Source organism: Sylvia atricapilla, chromosome 6, assembly GCF_009819655.1.
Source record: "Sylvia atricapilla isolate bSylAtr1 chromosome 6, bSylAtr1.pri, whole genome shotgun sequence".
Classification (NCBI taxonomy): domain Eukaryota; kingdom Metazoa; phylum Chordata; class Aves; order Passeriformes; family Sylviidae; genus Sylvia; species Sylvia atricapilla.
In genome coordinates this window covers 11499212-11508974 of record NC_089145.1, presented here as the reverse complement: position 1 = coordinate 11508974, position 9763 = coordinate 11499212, and the positions used below count along the sequence as shown (strand labels likewise).

The 9763-nt window shown below is 35.0% G+C and overlaps 1 long non-coding RNA gene across 1 annotated transcript; it reads right to left on the bottom strand.

Moving 5' to 3' along the window:
* Positions 1-333: 333 nt before the first annotated feature.
* Positions 334-4822, bottom strand: LOC136363171 (uncharacterized). The gene is made up of 3 exons (XR_010743913.1): positions 4765-4822; positions 2776-2922; positions 334-654 (listed from the first exon to the last, which is right to left on the bottom strand). It is a non-coding gene; the product is annotated as an uncharacterized lncRNA (long non-coding RNA).
* Between the last annotated feature and the right edge of the window lie 4941 nt (positions 4823-9763).

The window sequence follows — 9763 nt, the reverse complement described above, 5'->3', positions numbered from 1 at the left end:
ATGATAAAAGACTTCAATATAAATATCTGTGTAGCCTTACAAATGTAAAGTTTCATTTTTCTTCTTCAACCAGCGAACTAATAAACTTCCAAGGCATACAGTTGACCTGTACAATGAGACCTGGCAGCCCTGAACACCCCAGTTACAGAATTTCCACAATCAGTGGTGGAGGAGAAATGCCTTGCACAGGAAGGAATTGTACAGTTTGTACCATCCATGTCAGAATTTGACCAATAATCCGTAAATCAATTACTCAGTCCTCATTTATAGATCCAGACAACAATGGAAAAGAGAAGCCTAAACTCTCAGTTTGATTTTATGGTGTTTCACTGCAATATTCTGTTATTTCCAGACTATTGAGTGGTCCATAAATCAAATACTCAATTCTTCATATTGAACTGTATAATTTACCTCATTTTGCATAGAAATTTTTATTATTTACATAGAAACAATTATAAAACCTCACTATTTTGTGAAGATTTAGCACACAGGCTTATTTTTTATTTCAGTTCAAAATTGTAAGTACTTGTATTATAAATGGGTCTGTACATTTTATATTACTTTTACAAGCTACTTACAGCATGTACATAATGACACCTGTGCTCCAAATGTCACACTCTTGGCTGTAGTCAGAGGCACTGATAACTTCATGGGCTGCCAACCAAGCAGAAAAAATAGTATTAATAATAGAAAAAAAAAACTTTTAAATGCTCAAACACAAAGCATGAAGAATGTGCTGATGTGGTATAATTTATTCCCATATGTAAAGAGGAACCAACAGCAGATGTTTAAATGAATAATGTACAGGCCTTAACAATTCATGCTGATGTGTCCTCACTTTTATCATTTAGCTGTTAAAGGGGTGGTGACATTGTGACTTTAGCTGTGTGATTAAACTTAGTACTCTTCTTCTCCACAGTAAGTTATTAAAGCAGCATTCATAACACACTGACTTAAAGTACTGCAAGACATCACACGACCTTGGTTTTCTACCAGACATAAGGGCAGCACAAAAAAACACAGAGATTTTGCAAAACACAAAGCCTCTGTTTTATTGAACACATCAGATGACGAACAAAATTTGTGCCAAAATACACTCAAATAAAAATTTTCAAACCCACTATTTCAGTAGACTAAAGTTCACAAATTACAACCTATTCAAAACTCACTTTATATTATTTCAGTCCCATGTCAGATGCTGGTTTGGGGCCATCTCAGGGAGATTTTTAGCCGCTGAATTATTTGAGATATGGTTGCGTTCACAGCAAGATCTATGGGTATTAATTCCAGAATCATAGGAGGTGGCATACTTAGTCCCAGTAAGAAACAAAATGTTAAAACCTTCACACAATGGAAGGGGAGATTCACAGTGAGTATTTTACTTGGTGTTGTCCCAGCAAATCAGAAAAGCCTGTTGAACTGTGATTTCAGATTCTTTTATGTCTTAGGTAGGCAGCAAGCTTCAAATACCTAATTATTATGACAAGGATCTTGAAAAAAGTTAACTTGTTAGTTTGATAATATTCTAACTGGTAAATAAGATTTTAAAGGAAATTCTAACCATTAACATTGTCAATCTGGCCAAACCTGCCATAGGGACTCATTTTTAATCAATCATTTTGATAACATTTTAAATTATCAGTAATTCATGCTATTAACACACTAGGAAAACTTACAAAATTATATACATTTATATCCTTAAATACATATCCTACACAAAATAAAATTATCAACTCAAAGTTATTATTACTTTTATATCTTTTCTGTATTACTAAACTAGTCTGAATAAATTTTGAATTTCCATGAGTCTCACACAGAACAAGGGAGGATACAAAAACCAGAAATAAGACCAAAAGGAAAATGTAAGCATAGAGGGACAAAATCAGAAAATAAAAATGAGAAGCAACTAGCAAGAGATGTAACTCAAAATGAAATCATCTATAAGAATATGAGTGGTGGGAAGACAGTGAATAAAGACATCGGTGTTGTATTCAACCAAGAAGGCAATTGATTGATGATGCTTAGAAGGCAAATGTATTTAATGTCTTCTTGCATCAATTTTAACCAAAATGTCAAGTGCAAGCAGTGGGTAGTCCAATCAATATCAATGACAAAGGGGCAAGACCTCAGTCTTTTACAGAGAAGAGAAAGGTTAGCAAGTACTTGAGCTGGAAATTTTAAAATCAGCCGTAACCAATAAAATTCATTCTGGAGTACTTTAAAAGTGACAAGACTTTTCAGAGCTATTAGCTCTTCAAGAGCCATTAATGGAAGGCAGATAAAATACTTGAAAACTGAAAAAGGCAATCATGGTATCTATCTGTAAGAGAGTAGAAAGGTTGGAATCAAAGAATTATAGAAATATCCCATCAATTTTAACATCCAGCAAAATACTGTAATTAATAGGCACCTAGAGGAAAACAAAAAGTAACAAATATTATGCACCTGTCAGGAACAAACCTCAAATGCAGCACAGGAAAGGAACATTAAATGTTACACATCTCTATTTTAGTAAAGATTTTGATACTGTTTTCCTTAAGTTATTTTGTAATCCAAATTATTGTGTTTAAAAAAAATTAAAAACCTAATACATTAAAATATCACAGGAGCAATGCACAGGTCTGTAAAAAATGCTTCTCAGAAAACAGTTGTAACTAGTTTGTTGTCGAAGTGGAAGGCTGTGTCAATGCAGGTTTTGTAGATGTGTGTCCTTAAAGAACAAGAGACCAAGAGAGAAGTGAAGTAACAGATTGCTGACAATAGGAAGGTTCCTACCTGTTCTTCCTATCTGTGCTGGATAGGGGAGGAAACAATAGTCTGAAAATGTGAACTGTACTTCCACCCTTTTCCCACACACAGGATTCCATCACCTCCCTTAGGTCAGCTAAAGCAGTTGTGTGGCTGCAGGTGAGTTAACTGAAACTTTATAATGAAAAAAAATAAGCGATTAGATCACGGCCTGCAGATATAAGTTTAAGCTGATTGTCAAACTGAAGGTTCGGGGCAGACCACAGGAAAAATTCTAGGAGGATAATGAAGTACCAGAATAGGGTGCCTGGGAAGATTATGGAGTCTCCATTACTGGAGGTCTTTAAGTACACTTTGCACAAATACTCATCAGAAATTACCTCAGTACAGCTGCTTCTTCCTTTGGACAGAGAAATAGATCAAACAACTCAGAGCCCCTTGCAGTGATGAGACTCTATGTTTCTGTCATGATTGGTAAATTGGAGAGTAATTTTGTCCTGTACAACCCCCTCATTTAAAGAGTATTTAATGCTACTAGCATTTAATAAATCAGAATGTTGGACGGACTAATTATCTTCCCCCAGAAAGGATTTCTTTTTTGCTTCAGTCTGTTATGAGCAAGCTGTGAAATTTGCTGGTATAAACTGTTGAGGAAAAGACTCCACAGAATTAAAAATGAATGCTATGTTGGATAATGGAGTGAAGTATGTTATAACATGCAGTAGAAATCAGAAAAGGTTACAAATCTTTATGTTATGGAATGCAAAGCTTTCATTGCCTAAGCAGACAAAAGAAAAGGCCTGAAAACCATGTCCTTCAGGCAAGCTATGTTATAATTACCTGCTTTTGTGGTGTTTTCAACTTCCATTTCAACATCAAATAAAAATCAGTCTGTATTAATTAGTACACTGGGGCAGGCACATTTTTTTGGATGGAAATTATCTAAAAAAAATTGATTATTATTTATTCCCACTGTTTAGCTGGAGATTCTTATATTATTCTGCAGCATATCAGAAGCTGCAAAGTAGCTCCATATCACCACAGAGACATTACCACCAGAGGGGTATAGAGTTAAAAAAACTCTCACCAAAAATGTACCACTCATCAACTGTCCCTGAAGAGGACATTTCAAAAGGTGGGAAAAAATGCTGATTTTTTTCTTGAACATGACTGGGTTTTATCCTGTATGTAATGCTTTATTCAAGTGTAATACTTGGAGAAGTCAAATTCTTCAGCATACATTTATATTTTATACTTTTCATATCAAAGTCTGTGCAACAATACATCTGAAGATATCAGTATCTGTGAGTTCGGGAAGGAATGTCCTGATACTGAGAGGTGGCTTGAAAGAGGTCTTTCTATACATACTAACAAAATTTCATCTCAGCCCCATGCCAGTATGCACCTGTGCCATGTACTTGTGAGCCATGTGGAAGAACCTCTTTCACCAAGAGCAAGCCACGTCTGGATTTGTCCCATAATTCTGGCTGCATATCCTGCCCAAAACCAGAAAATCGTAAAGATCCAGGAAGACTTTCTCACAGACAAAAATTGGAGGGTGTGAACCTTAGCCTGACATGTAACATCAGCTGCTTCAAGCCTGAAAGTCTGAAATATTTAAATGCTCTTTTTAGCTGTTTTTTTTTTTAATCTCACATTGTGTGATGGATCTCTCTTTTCCTGTAGTCACTTTAATTGCTGCTGGCCACACCAGCTTTGGGGCTTGGTTCTGTGTTTTCCACTTCTCCCATTAAAGTCATTCAGGAGTTATTCTCCCCTAAAATGAGAGGAACAAGCCAAGTGATGAAAGATCAGACCTCATTCACAGGATGGAACATAGAAAAAATGCTTGTACCTTGCAGGAGAGATGACAGAGTGTGCTAGTTGCTGTTCCAAATGGGTATATAAGGCAAGGCCATGACAAAAGAACAGCTGGCCATGGTGGTTTCTATTGATAGAAGCTGAAAGGATGGAAAACCTGTGGGTAAGACAGAAAATTCAAAAAATTCAACCTACCTCTAGCATTTTCAGGAACAAAGGCACACACTGCCCTAAACTGAAGGGTGCAGAGAAATCCACGATGGCATTTCTTAAAATGAGTAGGAACTTTCATGCTCATATAAAATACACAAGGCTAAGAAACAGAAAACAGAGTTTTGCAGTCTGGATTTATCCATTATAGATTGCTGAGTTATCCATTTCGGTGTCTAAAATGCTTCTCAGCCTGCAGTCCTCTATCCCAAACAGTAAATTCCTGATGCCACAACCCAGTTGTACAAGATGATGCCTACAGTTTAACAGTAACTACCACTAAAATAGCAAATTAGTGATGCACAATTAACACATGATTCATAAAGCATCAAAGACTATTTTCTTCAGTACAAATGAAGATGTAAGCATATGGAACATTGTCTTTAGGTAGCAAATATTTATTAATATGAAAAGAATCCTATAATATACTCGTATTTCAATCAAGATACTGTCTAAATAGGCTTTTTTCTGAATTACTAAGAGATTTACTTTAAATTGTAAACATTCCTAATTTAAATATTAATTACATCTCACAGCATCTGCTGGCTTCCTGTAAGTAATGGCTTGGGACTATGCAAACATTGATCTGGATGAACAAGGTATGGTTACTTTAAGGAATTTTTTTTAATTGAGTGAGAAATGTACTTACCATAAAAAAAAAAAAAAAAAAAAAAACACTCTTTTCAACAGTGGCTCTTAGCTTCCAAAAGACTTCTTTTTCCCCTAATAACACCATTTAGTAACTCATTTCAAAACCTACTAATAGGCATCAAAGTCAAGTCTCCCAGTAATATCTAGATATTAAAAATGGTTCTTGCAGCCGAACTGCTACAATTGTCATCTTACCTTTATCTTTAATTTCACTTCACTTACTCCATTGATGTCACTGCTTTTAACTAAAATGTTTTCCAGTTTTAGATCTTTGTGAACAATACCTTCCAAGACAGAGTGAGAAATAAAATGTTATCAGTTACAGTGAATATATTCTGACAGAAATATTTTTAAATCTTTTGATTAATTCCTATGAGCAGTTCTAGTACATTTTACTCTAAACTAGTGGCAGCCTAACAAAAACCATCCTCCTCACTTCTTCCAGGGAATCATATAAGAATTGCAAATTTTGAAATCTCATTCCTCACCACAATCCTGTAAGAAAGGCAAAAGTACATAATGGTTCAGTCTTTTAAAATCAGATCATCTGACACCATCCAACAAAAAAAGTAGAGTGTATCTTGCCTCTTTACCAAATTTGCCCATATTTTCATACCTGAAATTCCTTTTTATGTACCAAACCAGTCAAGAGGTTTTGCCCTTTTGATGAAGGCCCAGAAGAAATGAGGCCTTATAAAAGGCACCATTCCATGATGCCATATGTTTCTCTGGAAAAAAAGATAAAGGAAAGGTTCCTAAAAGCACAGTGTTTTAAGGAAGAAGTTAATAATTTCATTGCTAAAAAACTCAAGAATTCCAAGTCCTGCACCACCTACAAAATCTAAGTTTTTGTCTGGATAGGTTAATTCTATTGTGAATTGTACAATTTAACAAATTGTAAATTGTAATTGTACAAATTAACAAATAGGTTAATCTATAGAATTGTATTAATTCTACAAAACTGTGTAGAACTGCAATGGCTCTTCGTGGTGGATGAAAATGGTGAGGTTTACTGAACCCTAAATGTAACATGTGCTGTTAGGAAGTACCAGGAACAATCCACTTCTGCTTTTTTATCTCCTGTAATGCACTGAACATATTACAACTGAACTTAGCTAAAGTTATAATGCAAACAGGTGCAAGTTAAGAGATGATCGCACAGCTATTGCCATAGCTAGTGCAGAAGGAAAAAATAAAAGAAAAGGGGAGCACATAATTCATCTGGAAGAAAAATAAAATTCTAAAAATGCATTCATGTAGTGCATTTTACTTTTTCTTTAACGGATTATTTTTATCCCATGAAATAAATAATAGATAAAATATCAATCAGTAACTGTTTTTAAATGTATGAACACTCAAAATCAATGAACATATGGGAGAAACAGAGGAACGTAATTACAGTTTTTGTGCAGACATGCTATTGCTGAAGCAAGGCTTTGAATGATGTGTCCTGTCTCATTTTCTGTAAAATGCCCTTTACCACAAAGCATTTTTAAGTTCTCCATCCTCACACAGCTCCATTACAAGATATGTCTGCTAGTATTAATAAAAGGGAGAATGTAATGATTTCGTTCTCTCTGAGTTTAGTTTCTTCTAATGTAATAACTATATATAATTAATTACAATATTCCAGCAGTAGTGATGACCTAGAGCCCCAATGCACTTAGTATTTTATAGACAGAAGGCAAAGGACCATTGACCGGCCACAAATACTGTCAGTATTGTGTTTACTACAACAGAACCTCCAGCTTTCAAAACATATGCATTTTAAAAATGTACAAAAATACAATTATTTCAAATCAAGGGCTAAACATGGATTTAGCTTAAAGCCTCTTCTACTTAATGCCTTAAAAATGGGTTTTAGAAAGCCTGATTACCAACCCTTGAAAAAAAGTAAAATGCAACTTTTCAGCAACTAGGAATTGAAACCATACTACTTAAATCAAATGAAACTTCCAAACGATTCAATATCACAAGAAAAAAAAATCCTTCACATGCAGCTAACAGCAAATATTGTTTTGCATATCCAACTGCAGTATTTATAGTACCTGCTGCCATTATAAAGTCCTGAAATCTTATCTTCCAGCCACAAAACTTTAGGTAAAAGTTTGCATCATGGTATTCATACTGATTTGTGAATGGAACACTTTTTTGTTCCTTATTTTTACCTTACTTTATTGATAGAAACTCAAAGATTTAAACAAGAAACACTATTCAATTGCGTATATCCTTTGAAGAGATTTGGTTACTTTGGAATCCAATATGCAAATATATTCTCAATTATTCTTCCATGAAAGATAAAGAGCCCTGAATTACACAGTTTGACAGAAGAGTTTGAGTGTTTTCAAAACTTACACTGCTTCAGGTTCCTGCCACAGGGGCAATGAATGAGAAACAAAGGACTAACCTAAAAAATGAGAATAAACACCTCCATAACTGAAAAGAGAAAATTTTTGGTATTGTATCTTGGTGCTCAAACAGATATTGGAAGAAGAGAATCATCAGATAGTAAGAAAATATCACACACCTACAAGATATTTACACTTTTCCTGAAGTTTTTTTAATGACTTATTTTTGAGAGTAGTCCTGTGATTCACTTCAGTTATCATCCCAAGGCTGCTACTTTCTAGTTTCCTTCCAGATGGATGAGTTTTGTCAAAAAATAAAAATCATAAAAAGTACTGCGACCATTTAAAAATCTTACCATATTGATTATCCACTAATATAAACTAATCTAAACCTTGCAATCATATGTTCAAAAGATGTTTTCACTATCAGAGAAGCAATCTGATTTTTCCAACAAAAGTATTTCCACTATTTTCTACTCAATGTGTTTCAGTCTTCATAGATGTTTGCTGTGAGGCTTAGGATCAGCAACTTGCAGAGTCTGGTACAAGTTTTCTGCTTCACTTTGAAAAGTATCATGAGCTGCCACCTGTCATTGTTTGGAATTCCTCTCTGTTTTTCCACCAAATTCACACATGATTTCTGGAAAATCCTTTCTCTGCTTTCTAGGAGTGCCCATCCATACCCCAAATCACAGGAATTTACCTCATTCTTTTCAGGAGTGCATTCCACTGCTTTCAAGGAATATCCTTAGCTTTCTGGGAAATTTTCCACATATTCCACATTTCCCCAATTTTCCCCATGCCCATAACTTTGCACAAGATTTCTGGGAATTCTTCCTTCGCTTTATATGACTTCCTTGTGTGCTTTTGGGGAATCCACAGCCAAATTCCTAGAAATTTTAAGTGTGTTGTTGAAAGTACTCACTTTGGCTGCTCTCCTTTTTCTATCTTCCACTTTCTAGGCTGAACCACTTTGTTTTTCAGGAAAATTTCCCTTTCTCCCCAGGTATTTTCCCCCATGTGTTGCTTGGAGAATCTCCATCTGTTTTCCAGGAATCTTGTCCAAACTTTCAGGAATTTACTAAGTGCTTCCTAGAAAGTTTCCCAGTGCCTTCTCAATTTCCCAGCTGCTTTCCATGCATTTTCCTACTGATTTCCAGAAATTTCCAACTGATTTCCAGAAATTTCCAGAGGTTTTTTCTAGGAAACTAGACAAAGCGAGTGGGTAGTCACTGCTATTGGTAAATAAAACAAAACAAAAAAAAATTAAGGCCACCTTCCATGGTGCCTATGGATTGGGAATTGCAGAAACTGTCCATAACTCAGAATGTACATATTAAAACCTGTTTTTAATGAAGTGGCAGTTCCTGAATATAATCCTGAAAAACCCCATAGCCTCTCAAGCATATTTTCTTTGAAAAGAGTGTCGTTTAAGTAAACTTTCTCATGCATTTACATAAAACTCATGGGAGATCTAAAAGTGGATAGTGTTTGGATGCCAGTAACACATCTAGAGAGCTATGACATTTTCGATTGCTAGGGCTGACTATCCAATAAAATTTGACACTGCTTTTGCAGTAGTGACCAACATCTATGGCTACACATCTTCATTTTCCTTGCTGAGACTTTGTGTGTCCTCCTCCTACTCAGATTTTCCACATAAGTCACAAAGGCAAATAATTGGTTGCATATTCAGATATTTCTAATTTAGGTTGATAGTTACTTTATATCCATGTATATGAATATAAAGAAATGTATATGTAAAAGTGCTCCTGGAAAGGGGATCCATTTATGTTGCTTTCCAAGGTGATGCATTTAATTATGAAGTTTCAGTTTCAGCGCTTTTTTCAATTTTCTTTTCAGATGCACATGTAACAAACTCCTCCAACAAAAGCTTTTAAAGTTTTCAACTGAACAATTTTAAAGCCTTCAGTGTGAAAGAGGAGATTATGATACAGGATAAATATGTCTCCATCAATGTTCAC